This window comes from Bufo gargarizans, chromosome 3 (assembly GCF_014858855.1).
Source record: "Bufo gargarizans isolate SCDJY-AF-19 chromosome 3, ASM1485885v1, whole genome shotgun sequence".
NCBI lineage: Eukaryota > Metazoa > Chordata > Amphibia > Anura > Bufonidae > Bufo > Bufo gargarizans.
In genome coordinates this window covers 288,408,133-288,426,198 of record NC_058082.1, presented here as the reverse complement: position 1 = coordinate 288,426,198, position 18,066 = coordinate 288,408,133, and the positions used below count along the sequence as shown (strand labels likewise).

Here is an 18,066-nt window from a genome sequence, read left to right as displayed (position 1 = left end):
ATTATCTCTCCTGAGAAACAAGAGAAATAATTACTCCTCTGCAGTGGCGCACCTACAGGGGGGGTCCAGCGGGTGTGGACCCCCCCTAGAACAACCAGGCAAATTTTTTTTTTTTTAATCCTTCAGGGCCGCACTGCCGATCACCACAGGCGGCGCGGCCCTGGATGTAATTACGGCTGCGGCGGTGGTGGGGGCAGTAGGAGATGAGCACTTCCATTGTGGAAGCGCTCATCTCCATATCTGTGCTGCGGCAGGGGAGGGAGAGGTATGTCCCTCCCCTGTTCTTCTGATAGGCCGCAGGCACTAAAGCCTGCAGCCTATCAGAGGCCGGCTCTGGCAGCGCGATGACGTCATCATCGCTCCGCCTGAGCCGGGCAGCACACAGCAGGGACACGGGCCGGAAGAGGCTGCATCGCATCGCTGCTGGTAAGTATCGGTGTATTTTTATTTTATTTTTTTGAGAGGGGAGCTGGCACTATGGGGGCACTAAAGGGGAGAACTGCACTATGGGGGCACTAAAGGGGAGAACTGCACTATGGGGGCACTAAAGGGGAGAAATGCACTATGGGGGCACTAAAGGGGAGAACTGCACTATGGGGGCACTAAAGGGGAGAACTGCACTATGGGGGCACTAAAGGGGAGAACGGCACTATGGGGGCACTAAAGGGGAGAACGGCACTATGGAGGCACTAAAGGGGAGAACGGCACTATGGGGGCACTAAAGGGGAGAACAGCACTATGGGGGCACTAAAGGGGAGAACGGCACTATGGGGGCACTAAATGGGAGAACGGCACTATGGGGGCACTAAAGGGGAAACGGCACTATGGGGGCACTAAAGGGGAGAACGGCACTATGGGGGGCAGTAAAGGGGAGAACGGCACTATGGGGGGCAGTAAAGGGGAGAACGGCACTATGGGGGGCAGTAAAGGGGAGAACGGCACTATGGGGGGCAGTAAAGGGGAGAACGGCACTATGGGGGGCAGTAGAGGGGAGAACGGCACTATGGGGGGCAGTAAAGGGGAGAACGGCACTATGGGGGCACTAAAGGAGAGAACGGCACTATGGGGGGCACTAAAGGGGAGAACGGCACTATGGGGGCACTAAAGGGGAGAACGGCACTATGGGGGCACTAAAGGGGAGAACGGCACTATGGGGGCATTATTTGGGGGGTACCATGGGGGAGAGGAGCACTAGGGGGCTCTAAAGGGGCTTTTTTTTTTACACATTATGGGGGCACTATAGGGGAGAATGGCACTATGGGGCATCTGGTGGCACTATAGGGGCATTATTTGGGGGCACTAAGGGGAAGTGGGGGCTCTAAAGGGGCCTTTATTCTTATTGGCACATTATGGGGGCATTATTGCATCTGGTGGCACTAAGGGGGCATTTTTTTACTGGCACATTATGGTAGGCACTATGGGGGAAAGGAGCACTATTGGGGCATATGGTGGCACTTAGAAGGGGCATTTTTTACTGGCATATTATGGGCGACACTATGGGGAAGGGGAGAGGAGCACTATGAGGGCATTTACTGGGGCACTATATAGGGGTATTTTATACTGGCATACATTATGGGGACATTATCTCAACAGCGGGTACTAAGCAGGGGTACAATAATTTTTGGGGGACATTATCTTTATACTAGTAGTGTCTAGGCGCAGTTATTTTTTTTAAGCACTGTGGGCCAACAATTGTTGAAGGGGGCACTATCTGTGTGGTAGTAGTATTTCCAGGGGGACTGTTTCTGCAGTATAGTATTGGGGGCACAGCGGGCACAGTATTGGAGCACTATCTGTGTGGTAGTAGTATTTCCAGGGGGACTGTTTCTGCAGTATAGTATTGGGGGCACAGCGGGCACAGTATTGGGGGTGGCAGGAAAGGGTGTTCAGAAGATGTGAAGATGATGGAAATGTGGGAAACTAATGTGTGTTTGTTAATCTCTGCAGAGATGGGAGATGGCTGAATGGAGAAGATGAGGAAAGTCTACAACAAAGGTGACATCACTGGATGTAAGAGGTATGGGGCGCTATGTAGGAGAGGAGATGCTCCAGCTCCTCCCCTGCCATTTGCAGAAGGAGGATTGAGAGCTGGGTGGGGACAGCCAAAGGGGGCAGCAGGCAGATGGTGGGGGGAACCACAGGCCTTGAGCAGGATCTGGGGAGGGAGGAGAGCGGAGGAGCTTCCTGGCTGCAGCCGGCTGTCTATTGTATGATTTGAAGCAGGCAGTGCAGCCAGGACAGACCTCCCCCCCTATCCGTATGATGTGTAGAGACAGGCCGCAACTATAGAATATCAGCTGTACAGTGTTTGTTGGGAGTGGCCTATTATATGTAGGAGGGGCTTTTAAAAATGGGCGGGGCCAAAATTGCTTCGCGCGCCGCATTGTTGTTTTCCTGCAGAGCTTTTAGAATCGCCAAGTAAAAGAATCAGCACAACACGCTACACCCCCCCGTCCCTGCAGTTTTAAATATAAAGGGTGCTTTGAAAAATTGAATTAGCACAGCGCACTACACATGCCAGATTTTTTTGCCTTTCGGACCCCCCCTAGACAAAATTCCTGGGTGCTCCCCTGCTCCTCTGTCTTATCTCCAGACACAGGAGACTGGGGGCCAACTGGGAGCCGATGTGCAGCATAAAAATAGTGTAAAAAACTTTATGCCATCAGAATATAATCGGTACATCTATTTGTTAGGAAATAATGTTTAGTCACTCACTATCTTTTTTAACATTAAGCACATAAAACATATTAAGTGAAATTTATTATATGAGGGGTCATTATAAAGTCAGTTTTGCCAGAGGCAACATTGACGCTATTTGCACCAAAGTATCATACAATGTCGGCAAGTTTGTTGAATCTTTTAGTATGTCTAAAGATGGTTCTTACTTCTTTCTAGACCACTAACCTACCAGAATGATATTGCGCAGAAAAAATTGCAAGTAGCAATTGATGAATGTGTAAGTCTGGGGTTACATGTCAACTTTGGCCAGCAACACTGCTGCACTGCTACACAAAAATCTTTGGTCATGTGCTAAAGCTGTCGTGTAGCCCCAGCTTAAGGGCTCATGAACACAAAGGTATTTTTGGTCTGCTTCAAATCCACGCTTTAATGGGACCGCAAAAGATGTGGACAACACACCTTTGTGCTGAACGCAACCGTATGTCTGTTCCGTGGCCCTGCAAAAAAATAGAACATATCCTATTCTTGTCTGTTTTTAACAAAAAGTATAGGACAGCTCTATAGAGGGCAATACATTCTGCTTTGCAAAATGCGGAACACACAGGGACGGCATCCATGTTTTACGGATCCACAATTTGCAGACCGCAAAAACTGAAACGTTCATGAGCCCTAAATCTTAGCTAAGCAGGCAGGCACACCTACTTTTCACCCCAGTTTTGCAAACTGACAGTTATGGCACATGTTCTGTCTTTTTTGCGGGGCAACAGAATGGACATGCAGTAAAGCAAGTGGGCCAGATTTATCATGACTGACAGCTCACTCCACTTTAACATATGGCTAAAGTCAGTTTTAGCCAACTCAGATTTATGATCGGCCCTTTAAGACTGTAATAAATGTGGTTTGATGGTAGCAGTTTATCCGTCAGTAAGTAGCTTTACAAAAGTCGCACATCTTTATGAAAAAGTTGCACGTTTTATGAAAAAGTCGCATGATCTATTAAAAAGTCTCATAAGATAAGCATGGTCCTCACTGGAGTGAAATTGCGACTTTTTTGCGACTTTTTAAATAGTCCCAATAGTAAATCTATCTAGAGATTCATTTACATAAGAAAACACACCCACTTTCAGAAAACTGGCGAGCATAGTGCAGAGCAGAAAAAAGTCTCATAAGATAAGCATGGTCCTCACTGGAGTGAAATTGCGACTTTTAAAATAGTCCCAATAGTAAATCTGTCTAGAGATTCATTTACATAAGAAAGCACGCCCACTTTCAGAAAACTGGCGAGCATAGTGCAGAGCAGAAAAAAGTCGCAGTTTTAGTGTTTGGGACTTTTTTTGGGACTTTTTCACTCCATTATTCTGACCTAAGCTAATGATAAATCTGGCCCAATGAGTCTGCATCCGACCCACAACAAATGCGAATTGGATGCAGAAAAAAAAATGTGCATGAGCCCTAAGAGTTATGAATACGTTGTTGATAAAAAAAATTTGTATATGTAATTACAGCTCCAACTTCTCATATTCTGACTGAAATTTTCTTTATTACAGAGTGTGGAATATATATACAAACTGAGACTCAGGATGGCCATAATTCTGGTAACATGTACAGCTATGGATAAGAAACTAATACAGTAATCTCAGACTGTATACTGTAGAGGAGCACTAAGCCTAGAAATGAATGGTAAAAGTAAACACTATGGGCCAGATTTATCATTACACTTACACCTTACTCCACTTTTAAATATGTCCAAAGTCACTTTTGGCTAAGTCAGATTTATAAATGGTTCTTTAATACTGTGATAAATGTGGTTTGACGGAAGTAGTTTATCCTTCAGTAAGCGCCTTTACAAAAGTCGCACGTCTTTCCAAAAAGTCGCATGTTCTATTAAAACATTTTGCGACTTTTTAAATTATCGCAATAGTAAATCTGTTTAGAGATTCATTTACATAAGAAAACATGGCCACTTTCAGAAAACTGGCGAACATAGCGCAGAGCCAATAAAAGTCATACATTTTTGTGCAGTTTTAGCGATTGCGCAAAAATCTGCGACTTTTTCACTCCATTATTTTGACTTGAGCTAATGATAAATCTGGCCCTATATGTCAGCCTGCAACATTTTCTGCTTGATGTTGACACAAACAGAAATCCTGCAGTGAATACAAGGGTTAATCTCCTTTTTTCATATTTATCTATATATGTTTCAACTTTAATTGTAATATGACAAGACAACAGGGCCGGACTGGCCTACCGGGATACCGGGAAATTTCCCGGTAGGCCGCCGCCTCTGGGGCCGCTTTAATATGTGCCTGCACTTTCAGCCGCATAATATTATTTCTAGCCTCATTCTATGGCTGCGCAGTCTCTAACGTAGGACAGCGTTATCGTTCTGCTGGGTCGATTGTGAGGCGGAACCGAAAGTGGTGAGGTTCGTTTCCGCCGGAAGACATCACCAGTGCACCTTACCAATGTGAAGCCGCTGCTTTTGGTTTTCACTTACTGGATCGGTCGTGTCATCAAGCCGGCGAGAGGTGAATGTGCATGCTGTGTAACGGGTGACGGGGCAGTGGTGTGTGAGTAGTTAATAGCCGCTCCGTTATGGGGGATGGGAGGTGTTGTGTGCTGAGAGTCGGGCACCTCCTTGCAGAGAGGGCAGTTTGCAGGAGGAAGGTCACAGGAGGCAGCCTCACACGCTGGGCACATTGTCAAATAATAGTAATACTGCTGCCCTTCTATGTAACAGACCTCCCAAGTGGCCCTCTTTTGGACAGACAGTCCCTATTTTTGACCCGTCCCTCTTTTCTCCTGAAATGTCCCTCTGAGGGATAGATTTGTATTATTACAATACTGATGCAGAAAGTTTGTCTGGTTCTTTCTCTTACGCCTTGTATATTTCATTTCGTTTTCCACCTCAGAATCGGCACCAAAAGAAGACTTCAAGCAGCCTCTCATTCGCTTCAATAGGAAGCAGCCCTTTTTTTTTTCCGGGGTGGTTGGTACCACACTGGAAAAAAGAAACAACGTGCCCTATTTTGGTGCAGAATGTGCACTGAATCTCCTATCCGCTCATTTTTCATTGCATGCTTTTTAGCAAAACCACAATTTAGAAAAAGCATCTCCAAAAAGTGTAATAAAAACACGCCTTAAAAAGCCCACTTTTAAAATGGGCATGGATTCCGCAATTTTTGGAGGCAGATTTTAAAAATCCCTCATGTGAACGTACCCATAGAGGTCAGACCTCCACCAGTGATAAAGCCATGGCATATCCTAGCAATATGCCATCACTTTTAAGAGACTATTTATTTTATTTATTTTTTTATTTTTATTTTTTATGAAGGGCTCCTCATGGTATGAAATAAGTCAATACTCACTGTGGGGAGGGAGATGCCCAGGGGGCACCCCAAACTCTCCTTATGGCCTCTGTCTAGGTACATAATGATCTGATGCTCTCAGCATTACTTAATGCTAGGAGCTTCAGGTACTTATGCACTTGTCCAGCAGCTGCAGGCGCTTTCATGAATTCAGCCGGATCACTGCCCTCAGTATGGGGAAAGGGCAGTATTTTGTGCTGCACTGTAATATTTGGTTTAGCTAGGGAGGTATTTTGTGCTGCACCATGCTATTGCTGGCCCCACCTACTTCTGTTGGCCCCGCCTCCTGTCTCTGGACCCTCCTACAACTTGGGGCCACTTTTAGTTTTTTTTTCCAGGGCCACTTAAAGTTCCCAGTCCGCCCCTGCAAGACAATAGAGGAGAGAAGAGAGGAAAGGCTGAATAATTTATTTTCTGTATTTACTGCATCTTTAAAGGTGGAATCGCACATGCAGTTTTGTAGCAGTTTTTGATGCAGTTGAATCAAAGCCAAGTGTGAATTCCACAAAAATAGGAAATATAAAGGAAGGACACACTTCTCTTTCCAGCTTTAGCTCAAACAAACTACATTAAAACTGTACCTGAAAGTGTAGTAACAACAGTATATATATATATATATATATATATATATAATTCACTGCATCATTATACCGTGGATTTGCATGTGGTCAGAGCAATGACTATTTGCATCTGTTGACAATATTTTTGAGCTTCAATATGATTTTTGAGTCTGCTTAATGCAGGCAATCTCAAACTGCGGCCCTCCAGCTGTTGCAAAACTACAACTCCCAGCATGCCCGGACAGCCTACAGGTATCAGCCTACATCAGGGCATTGTGGGAGTTGTAGTTTTACAACAGCTGGAGGGCCGCAGTTTGAGGATGCCTGGCTTAATGCATCATACATACAGTATCCCACAAAAGTTAGTACACCCTCACATGTTTGTAAATATTTTATTATATATTTTCATAGGACAACACTTAAGATCTGACACTTTGATACAATGTAAAGTAGTCAGTGTACAGCTTGTATAACAGTGTAAATTTTGTGTTCCCTCAAAATAACTCAACACACAGCCATTAATGTCTAAACTGCTGTCAACAAAACTGAGTACACCCCAAAGTGAAAATGGCCAAATTGTGCCCTATGAGATATTTTCGCTCCCCGTTGTCATGTGACTCGTTAGTGTTACAATCATACTCAGGTATGATTGAAATTGAGGAGCAGATGTATTAAATTTGGTGTTATCGCTCTCACACTCTCTCATACTGGTCACTGGAGGTTCAGCATGGCACCTCATGACAAAGAACTCTCTGAGGATCTGAAGAAAAAAAGAATTGATGCCCTACATAAAGATGTCCTAGGCCAGGGATGGGCAAAATGGCATGATCTCAAGAAAGCGATTCACACCAGACATCCCAAGAATATTGCTGAACTGAAACAGTTCTGTAAAGAGGAATGGTCAAGAATTACTCCTGACCGTTGTGCACATCTGATCTGCAACTACAGGAAACGTTTGGTTGAAGTTATTCCTGCCAAAGGAGGTTCAACCAGTTATTAAATCCAAGGGTTCACATACTTTTTCCACCTGCACTGTCAATGTTTACATGGTGTGTTCAATAAAAACATGGTAACATTTAATTCTTTGTGTGTTATTAGTTTAAGCAGACTGTGATTGTCTATTGTTGTGACTTAGATGCAGATCACATCACATTTTATGACCAATTTGTGCAGAAATCCATATCATTCCAAAGGGTTCACATACTTTTTCTTGCAACTGTATGTAGCTGTGCAGTCTCTATTTGTCTTTGTCTATCTCCTCAGCTCCTGCTCACTCCTCCCCCTCCCTTCTTCATAGACTTGCCTTGACATTGTTAAGATAATTCTCCTGCAGAGATGATCCGTCCTTGACTAGAATAAGGCCCCTTTCACACTAGCAAGTTTTCTGCGCGAGTGCAATGAGTGACATTAACGCATAGCACCCGCACTGAATCCTGACCCATTCATTTCAATGTGCCTGTTTTTTTCACGCATCAGTTCTGCGTTGCGTGAAAAACGCAGCATGTTCTATATTCTGCATTTTTCACGCAGCCCTGGCCCCATAGAAGTGAATAGGGCTTCAGTGAAAGATGCATTGTGTTTTTTTTTAACTGATAGTTGCTAAGAGATGTTGTTTGTAAACCTTAAGTTTTTTATCACGCGTGTGAAAAACGCAGCAAAACGCATTGCACCTGTGCGGAAAAAAATGAACAACTGAACGCAATCGCAGACAAAACCGACTGAACTTGCTTGCAAAATGATGCAAGTTTCACCGAACGCACCCTGAACGCATCCAGAGCCAGTCCGTGACGCTCGTGTAAAAGAGGCCTAAGGCCCCTTGCAGACGAGCGCGTCCGGATGCGTTGCATCTGCGATCTGGGAAAATCGTGCGAGTAGTTATGCAATTGCAGTCAGTTTTGACTGCAATTGCATTCCGATGTTCAGTTTTTATCGCGCGGGTACAATGCGTTTTGCTCGCGCGTGATGAAAAACTGACTGTAGTACCCAGACCCGAACCCAAACTTTTTCACTGAAGTTCGGGTTTGGGTTAGGTGTTCTGTATATTTTATTATTTTCCCTTATAACATGGTTATAAGGAAAAATAATAGCATTCTTAATACAGCATGCTTACTAAAATGTGGCTTTAGGGGTTAAAAAATAAAAATTAACTCACCTTATCCTGTTGTTCGTGCAGCCGGCATCGTCTTCTTTCTTCTTCTTTCAGGACCTGCCAAAGGACCTTTGATAATGTAATGGTGGTCACCACGTGGTGAGCGGAGTGACGTCAGCGTAGGTTCTACTGAATGAAGATAGTAATCTTCTATCTTCATTCAGCAGGACCTGTGCTGACGTCACCGCGCTCACCACCCAAAATAGATAAATTCTCTGTTGGTAATAAACTGCTTTTGTCTTCTCCTGGGGTCCCTGGCTGTCACTACTGACAGCGGAGGACCTAACCTTCTCCTGCTTGAGTGCAGGAGCAGGACCTTTAATCCAGTGCTGTGCAACACGCCACTCAGAAACAGTTGATCGCACGATCAGCTGTGTCTCTGTCCAGCACAATGGGGCCTGCAAACCTTGGATATGTGGGCCCTATAGTATTGCCAATTACAGTAGGACATCTCAGTAAAATAATCACTGGGAATTTCTGCAAACAGCTGAGTAGTCTAGTGTGATATGTTGAGGGACAAAGGAAAGTGTAAAAGAAGAGTGTGTGTGTTTTTCTGTGCTATTTATGGTAGAAAAATACACACTGATAATACCTAACTTAATTTTTCAACTTATTTCCTGTTTCTTATAAATTGCTAACATAGTCTGTGATGTCATTTTATATTGGTAGGGGAACTGGAATATCCATTAAAAAAAACACATTAAGGCTACTTTCACACTAGCGTTCGGGCGGATCCGTTCTGAACGGATCCGCTCATATTAATGCAGACGGAGGCTCCGTTCAGAACGGATCCGTCTGCATTAAAATGGCAAAAAAAAGCTAAGTGTGAAAATAGCCTCGGACGGATCCGTCCAGACTTTCAATGTAAAGTCAATGGGGGACGGATCCGCTTGAAGATTGAGCCATATTGTGGCATCTTCAAACGGATCCGTCCCCATTGACTTACATTGTAAGTCTGGACGGATCCGTACGCCTCCGCACGGCCAGGCGGACACCCGAACGCTGCAAGCAGCGTTCAGCTGTCCGCCTGTCCGTGCGGAGGCGAGCGGAGCGGAGGCTGAACTCCGCCAGACTGATGCAGTCTGAGCGGATCCGCTCCATTCAGACTGCATCAGGGCTGGACGGCTGCGTTCGGGTCCGCTCGTGAGCCCCTTCAAACGGAGCTCACGAGCGGACACCCGAACGCTAGTGTGAAAGTAGCCTAACATGGAAATAACACACAAACAAATGTTGCCATTGGTCACATTCCAACCTAGGACCACAGCACTGGAAGACAACCCCAGATCTACCATGTGACAAACAAATACTGATTCCATTGGAGTTTTTAACCAATGTGCAGCCAAATTACCCTCTGCCTTTTCTGGAGGCATGATATGTTAGTAATTGCACCCAAAATAGATACATTCTCTGTTGGTATATAAAAGCCACATGCATACTAAATAAACTGCATCATGTACCAACAGTGAGAGCTGCTGTTCTTTATCTTCAGTTGCCAATAATATAATTATTTTGTCATTTTATTGTAGTTATACAAAATTATTTCCTTAATTTATTATTATTATGATTATTACCACTGCAATAATAATTATTATCATTTTTTTCTCCCTTTCAGGAATTAAATCCTTGCAGAACACTTGAAGTTTTCCATTGGAGAAATCAAAATTTATACATAGTATATATAATGGATTTAGTTTTTATGACCCACTAGTGGATAATGAATAGGTCATTCAAGAATGAATCGGCCATTGCTACCTGGGGCTAAGTTGTGCCTTTTTAGGACACCCAGATCTCTGTGCCATGAGTTTGTTGGTTACTGCCTTCTTGGGCTTTATTCAGAGAGAAGGGTTATAAGGGCATGGCACATAAACTAACAGAAGGTTGTCAGTTGTCACAGCTAGCAAAAGTTATTGAAAGAAAATTGTCAGGGCCAACATGCTGTTGGTGAGTGGTACAAAATCACGCCAGTGTAATTTTTTCAAAATAATCATATAATAAAATGCTTGTAAGTCAAGTCACACATTCTATATTCTATTAATAAATACTGTCACCCACCCCAACCCTGGCTCAGTGTTTTATTCCAATGTATAATCATTTATAAGTAATGTACAATGGTTGCTTAGCTAGCTGAGCAATGCTGTAGATATTTGAGGGTAGATTTGTTGCAGAGATTTCTGTGACTGTCAAATCCATCTAAATACGGTTTGTAGAAATCCATGCCAATGCTGCAGAAACAACCCCATTCACGTCTATAGAACTAATTTTTTGTCCCTGAAATGTCCTCAACATGTCTGAAATGAATCAATATTCACTTAGTGGATACATTTCAAATATGGTATATACCATACATACCATGTAATCATTGTAATATTCTCTCAAGTAACATTATTATAATGCTAATATGTTGTGTATTTTTACGTACATTTTCCAAAATATAGTGTCCCACATTTACTAATGTGAAAGCACCTAGATTCTGGCACAGATTGCACCAAAATGTAGCATAGTTTGGTGCATCTAGTCTTAGAGAAACTATCTGACAACTGGGCATGACATACTGGAAAGGGGGTGTGACCATGAAAAAGGCATGGTCTAATGTGTGCCATTTGGTGCCAAAATTATGCCACAATTCTGTCATAAAATTCTGTCTTCAACATGAGCCACTATGATAAGTTTGGAGCATACTACACAACCTAAATTTACACCATCTATAGGATTAGTAAATCTTTCATACTGAGTCACAGGTTAGTATTACATGGTGTACAATGAGTCTTACTCTTTTAGATAAACTGCTACATTGAAGATGTTTAGCTCATTTCTATTAATTATCCTATCGGTATTACACACATATCGATATACAGTAAATGTATAGCTTGCTCCACATACTGTCAATGCTGTCTTTTGTACGCTTAAAAATCCGTCCCAGAATTTGCCACCATGGTATGGTTGCATGACTGTAAAGTAGACTTTGCATGAGTTTTTGGTTTCTTGTAGGACATTATCCCTTCATGGAAAATTTGTTGTAATTGATCCAGCTCTGCCTGTGTCCTTAGCTTGTAGCTGAAGGTAGTGTGATATATAAATAAGAAGAAAAATCCATCTTGTATCAATTTATTGCAAAAAACACCAGAATGTTAACAAAACTCCTGGAATGTGATTTGTGTTATTAGGTTATTATGTAGCCTTGGTTTTCCAAACAGGAACACTTAAAAGTTTCATCTATGTACAGTAGATAATGTTTAATATTTCAAACATCAATTAAGAAAAAAACGCCTAGTTCATACTTTGACAAAACTTTCAAGATATAACGTTTCAGAAAAAGAACAGTGTGGCTGAGGAATTACAGCTTGCTGCCAGAATTAAATCTGAGACGCTAGCTTTATTCACAATACAAGGAAAGGAAGGTGGGAGAGGGAAAATGTTGCATTTGTGGCGATCGGATCATTCCGATCAACCTTTTCCCTAATTGTTTGCAGTTGGAGTTTTATTTTTACTTGGGGCAGTCATTAATCAGTGTCCTATAAATGGCAGCACCAGATAATTGAGGTTTAGTCCATGCATTGTAGTTGACATTTCTGACTATATGCTGTATTTATATATATTGTATATTTATACTCCGGATATGCCAGTATTAATAAATCCATGTATTTCCCATGAAAAAAAAACTATTCTGGGGCATTACGTATAACTCTATATTGTATAATGACTCTGAATTGACATCTGGACATTAGCTTTAACAAAATATAATTCAGCACAATTTATTTATAGATTTCTAGGAGGAACAATATAGGAATGGTACAACACAACAGGGGATATTTATTATTAGTGTCTTAAGGGGTTTTTCAGTTTTTTTTTTAAATATTGATGACCAATCCTCAGGATAGGTCATCAATACCAGATCAGCAGGGGTCCAACTACTGGCACCACCATTGTGTTTGAAGAGACCAACACATCACCGTCCATTGGATAGCAGCTGTACTTGGTATAGCAACTGAGCTACATTTACTTAAATGGGACTGAGCTGCATCTAGGTCATGTGACCAATGAACGTGATGTCACTGGCCTAGGAAGAGGATGTAGCACTTACCAAGCTGATCGGTGGGGGTACCTGGAGATGGTCCCCCGCTAATCTGATTTTGATAAAAAATTTGGATAGCCTCTTTAAATGTATCTGCAAAAGTGGAAGACATCCAGCATTTGAGAATAAAATGTAGCAACTTTATTTGGAACACATAAAAAATTTAAAATCCAAATGTAATTTTCCTGTGTCCCAAATAAAGTTTTATTCCCGAGCTCTTGATGTCTTCCATTTTTCAGCTGACTTTCTACCTGGTTGCCAACTCTTTTTGTCTGTACATCAGGATGATTATTTTCTTGCTGATTCACACATTGATTGTGTATCTTTATTGTGTTAAATGTAGACAGCTTGGAACTAGACAGGCGGTAGGATGCTACAAATTTATCACTATGACTCCTGCTGTGTAATAGATTTGATGTTTCTTGCTAGACTTCTTAAAGACTTTTCTCTTCCTTATGCCATTTCTTTTTGGCTTACTTGAGACTTATATTTTGCGCCCAAATTTTGCCACATTTTGACAATTTCTAAACACCTTCCAACACTGTCTATTAAGCTTCAAACATTGTCTAATACACATAATAAATCTGGCAAAAGACATCTATGCCAGTTATGGTGAAAATTGATCTACATCCCCAGCACCATTTCTGACAAAAAAATAAATAAAAGTGGCATGAAAGGGGGCAGGGTTTCAGAGTTGCATGGATTACAATTCGTTTGTCAGTATTTTCTGCTGTTCTCTGAATTGGAAAAGTGACAGAAAAAAAATCAGGTCTAACCTGACATTTTTTTTTGTAAAGGGAATGTGTAATTAGAAAAATACCTACTTATTAAATTAAGTTTTATGTTATACATATTTGTAAAGGATTTAATATAGTTATATAATTTAATTTTCAATGTCACTATCTATATATATTTTTTAAATTCTGCAGTTTTAGAACTGGCCATTAAGCCTAATAATAGGCGCCACTTCTATATATAAATATATATATATATATTAAGTGGCACAAGCGTCCGTCGTTGACCGAAGGTATGTGTCACCAAGGTTCCTGGCCTCAGTAAAGTAAGAGCCGGTGTTTTCAGGTGTCAGCCGCAGCTAATGCTGATTGACACTTTGCTATTTTAGTATGGCTATATAGCTGATCCGGGACGGCTCTTACTAGGAGTAGTCAAAGCGATGGGTGGGTGACTACTCCCCACGTTCCAGGCCGGGTCATGACTGGCCCTTAAAAAACCCAGCCAGCAGTGTCAGCTGTGAGTGATGACCTCTCTGTGACAGAGGAGCTCTGGCAATCGCTGGTGTGGGAACTGAGCCCTGTGCTGGGCTGAAAAATTAAGTGTGTGTTGGGAGAGCAGGCCACGTAAAGCCTGCATTTTGACTGCTGGAGGCAGAACCGCCGACAAGGTGATTTTTTTTTGTTATGCCTGAAGAACAAACACCAACCTTGCAAAGAGTGTTTTTTGTTTAACCTTATGTGTGAATAAACAAAGACATTTGAATTATTAATTTGTACTTTGCCTCTGTACTGCAGCCGCTTATCCCAACTACCAGAGCGAATCCCCACAATTGGTGCAGGATGCGTGCATTGCAGTGAGGCTGGCGTAAAGGCTGAAATATTTTTGTTTTTCCGGGCACGGTTGTATGTCTTACATCAAACCAGCGAGATTACAACCCGTGTCCCTTGACAAAATGGAAGCTGTCGTGAAAGCCCTCGTGAAAGCTTTCCTGCAAGAGTGGGAGGCCAATAAGCAACAGCAGGAAACAAACCAGATGCTGTTACAACATGTGATGGCTTTACAAGCAGCAGGAGCATCCCAGAGCTTCCACGATGCCTGGAAAGCGGTCCGTGCGGCTATCCCCAAGATGACCCCCGAAGATGACGTTGAGACCTATTTAGCGATCTTCGAGAAGTTGGCCATGAGAGAGAAGCTACCCCGGGAGCAATGGTCTGAGGTCGTCGCTCCGTTCCTGGCGTCTGGACCCCAACTGGTGTATTTTGACTTACTGGATGATCAAGCGTCTGATTACCCGACAGTGAAGGGTGAGATCCTGGCGAGACTTGGGGTGAATGTCTTTGTCCGGGCCCAGGAGGTGCATCAGTGGGAGTTTAATCCGGCTGAGCTTGTGAGGCCCCAGTATTATACCCTATTACACCTGTTGCAAAAATGACTGCAACCTGACGTGCTGAGTCCCACTGATATGTTGGACCGTCTGTTGGCTGATTTGTTCTGGAGGCCTTTGCCGTACCCTCTCTAGCACTGGATAGGCCAGGTGTCTCCTAGTAATGCCCTTGAGATACCAGGAATTTGAAAGGGGGTTTATTAGGGAGGGGGGGCAGCCAAACCCCAGCAATCTCCATCCCAGACCCAGAGACTTGTGCCAACCAAGCCCGCCCAGGGTGTACCCCCATAGACCCAGCTCTGATAGTATGCTGTCGATGTCAGGAGCCTGGCCACGTAAGGGCCGTCTGTCCCCATTGGGGCAAACCAATGGAGACTAACTATGGATACTGCAACTTGTTGTATGCCAGGAAGCTGTGCGCATCAGGTATCTCAGAGAATATAGACAATAACCACCTCTGCCAAGTAGAAGTGGGAGACTCTCTGGCAGTGGCTTTTTTGGACTCAGGGAGTCTGGTGTCCCTGGTAAGAGCTACCCTGGTGTGGCCTGACGAGTATACTGGCTTGTGTGCATACATGGAGATTTAAAGGACTATCCCACTGCCCTGGTGTCTTTATCCTTGGGAGGCGGCAAGTGGACCCATCAGGTGGCCGTTGCCACCACTTTACCTTATGAACTAATAATAGGGAGAGACTTTCCGGGCTTCCCGCCCCTGCGGCCAGGTGTAATATTTGTTGATGCCCCTGAGTCAGGGGTAACCTCAGCAGAGTGGCCTGGCTCGGGCAGGAAGCCAGAACCCTGGGAACCTGAGGCCAAAGGGTAAGTGGTAGGGGTGACCGCCACTTCGGTGGAAGAGGGGGGGATAACACCGCTGACTGTGTTTGTAGGAGACGAGGACTTGCCGCCGGGTCTTGAATTGTCAGACCTCAATGTCGCCAGTGAAAATTTTGGAACCGCATAACACCGGGACCTAACCTTATGCCGGGCCTGGGAGAATGTGATAATAATTTATGGTGAACCAAAAAAACCTGGGGCTGATTCGATGTTTCCCCGTTTTGTCGTTCACCAGGAAATGCTGTATCGGGAAAACCAACTATGGGGTGAGCATATTGAACAGCTGGTGGTGCCCAAGGCATATCGCAAGCTCGTATTGGAGCTTGCCCACCAACATGTTCTTGGGGGTACCTTCGGGTGGCAGAAAACGTAGGACCAGATACTACAGCGGTTTTACTGGCCCAGTGTGTTCAGAGAGGTAGAAGAGATTTGTAAGTCTTGCCCAACCTGTCAGATAAATAGCTCCCAGCCACATTTTTGGAGCCCCCTGGTGCCTCTCCTGATTATCGAGGTCCCGTTCGAGCGAATCACTATGCATCTCATAGGCCTAGTACAGAAGTCTGCTAGAGGGCACCAACACATCTTGGTCGTCCTCGACTACGCCACTCGGTACCCGGAGGCGGTGCCACTGCGACATACATCAGCCAAACTCATAGCTAAGGAGTTAATGGAGATGTTTTCCTGAGTGGGACTACCTAAAGAGGTTCTGACTGACCAAGAGACCCCTTTTCTGTCCAAGGTCATGAGGGAACTCTGTAAGTTGTTTCACACAAAACAGCTACGGACATCCGTGTATCATGCGAAAATGGATAGCCTAGTAGAGAGATTTAATCAAACATTAAAAAACATATTAAAAAGAGTGATGTCTAAGGATGGGAAGGACTTGGACCTTCTTCTGCCCTATCTCAAGTTCACAGTGCGAGAGGTGTCCCAGGCCTCTACTGGGTTCTCGCCCTTCGAGCTGCTATATAGCAGACACCCTTGCGATCTGTTGGACATAGCCAAAGAAGCATGGAAACAACAACCCACACCGCCCAAATGTGTTATTGAGTACGTAACCCAGATGCAAGGACGGATGGAGACAGTGTTGCCACTGGTCAGGGAGCATATGGAGGCAGCACAGCGAACTCAGAGTAGGGTCTATAATTGGCAGGCTCGGGTCCGGAACTTTAACCCGGGTGATTGGGTTTTGGTTCTGGTACCAACCGTAGACAGTAAGTTCCTAGCTAGGTGGCAGGGGCCCTACGAGGTAGTCGAGAAAATTACAAGGTACACCAGCCGGGGTAGCGAAAGCCAGAGCAGGTGAACCATGTGAATTTACAAAAACCATGGAAAAATAGGGAGTCCTCTACTGAAGACAGCCCACGGCCAGGTTTTGTAGGAGAAAAGGTTCAGGCTCCTTGGTCTGATGCAAGAGAAGCAGTTGCCACAGTAAAAATTGCTGACAGCCTCTCCTCTTAACAGACTCAGGAAGCCAGGGAGTTCATTAGTCGGAACACGGATGTGTTCTCGGACCTCCCTGGACGCACTTCCATAATCCAGCATGACATTGTCACTGAGCCTCAGGCCAAAGTCTGGTTAAAACGATACTGGGTACCCGAGGCTCGGCGACAAGCCATCGCGGAGGGATTGCAACTAGTGCTAATGCTGCAACTAGACGTAATTGAGGAGTCCAAAAGTGAATGGGCCAGTCCGATAGTCTTAATACCCAATCCGGACGAGACGTTACGGTACTGTAACGATTTTCGAAAACTAAATTAAATCTCCAAGTTCGATGAGTATCCCATGCCCCGGGTAGATGAGATTATCGAGAGTTTAGGACAAGCCCGATATTTTTTAGTTTTGGACCTCACGAAGGGCTACTGGCAGGTGCCCTTAACAGAGGCTGCCTTTGTCACCCCAGGTGGGCTGTATCATTATAAAGTGTTACCATTTGGTCTGCATGGTGCCCCCGCCACATTCCAACGACTCATGGACATTGTACTTCGTCCACATCATCGGTATGCGTCGGCTTACCTGGATGATATCATCATCCAGCGTTCTGACTGGGAAAGTCATCTACCCAAAGTGCAGGCTGTAGTGAACTCCCTTAGGAAGGCTGGACTGACGGCTAACCCAAAGAAATGTGCAATAGGGTTAGAGGAGACTAAGTACCTGGGGTACGTCATAGGACGTGGAGTTATCAAATCCAAATGAATAAAATAGAAGCCATTCAGGATTGGCCCCGATCTGTCACCACTAGGCAAATAAAGTCATTTCTGGGAATGGTGGGCTACTATATGAGG

The 18,066-nt window shown here is 44.0% G+C and overlaps 1 long non-coding RNA gene across 3 annotated transcripts in view; it reads left to right on the top strand.

Annotated features, from left to right (window-relative positions):
• LOC122932070 overlaps positions 1-10,780 on the top strand; it is a 28,178-nt gene extending 17,398 nt beyond the window's left edge. Inside the window, exons 3-4 of one of the 3 annotated variants that reach the window (XR_006388272.1) lie at positions 4,227-4,274; positions 10,369-10,780. This is a non-coding gene — a long non-coding RNA (uncharacterized LOC122932070). Of the gene's footprint in view, positions 1-4,226; positions 4,466-10,368 lie in introns of those variants that run through there. The other 2 variants (XR_006388271.1, XR_006388270.1) reach the window with 2 other exon arrangements.
• The last annotated feature ends 7,286 nt before the right edge of the window (positions 10,781-18,066 follow it).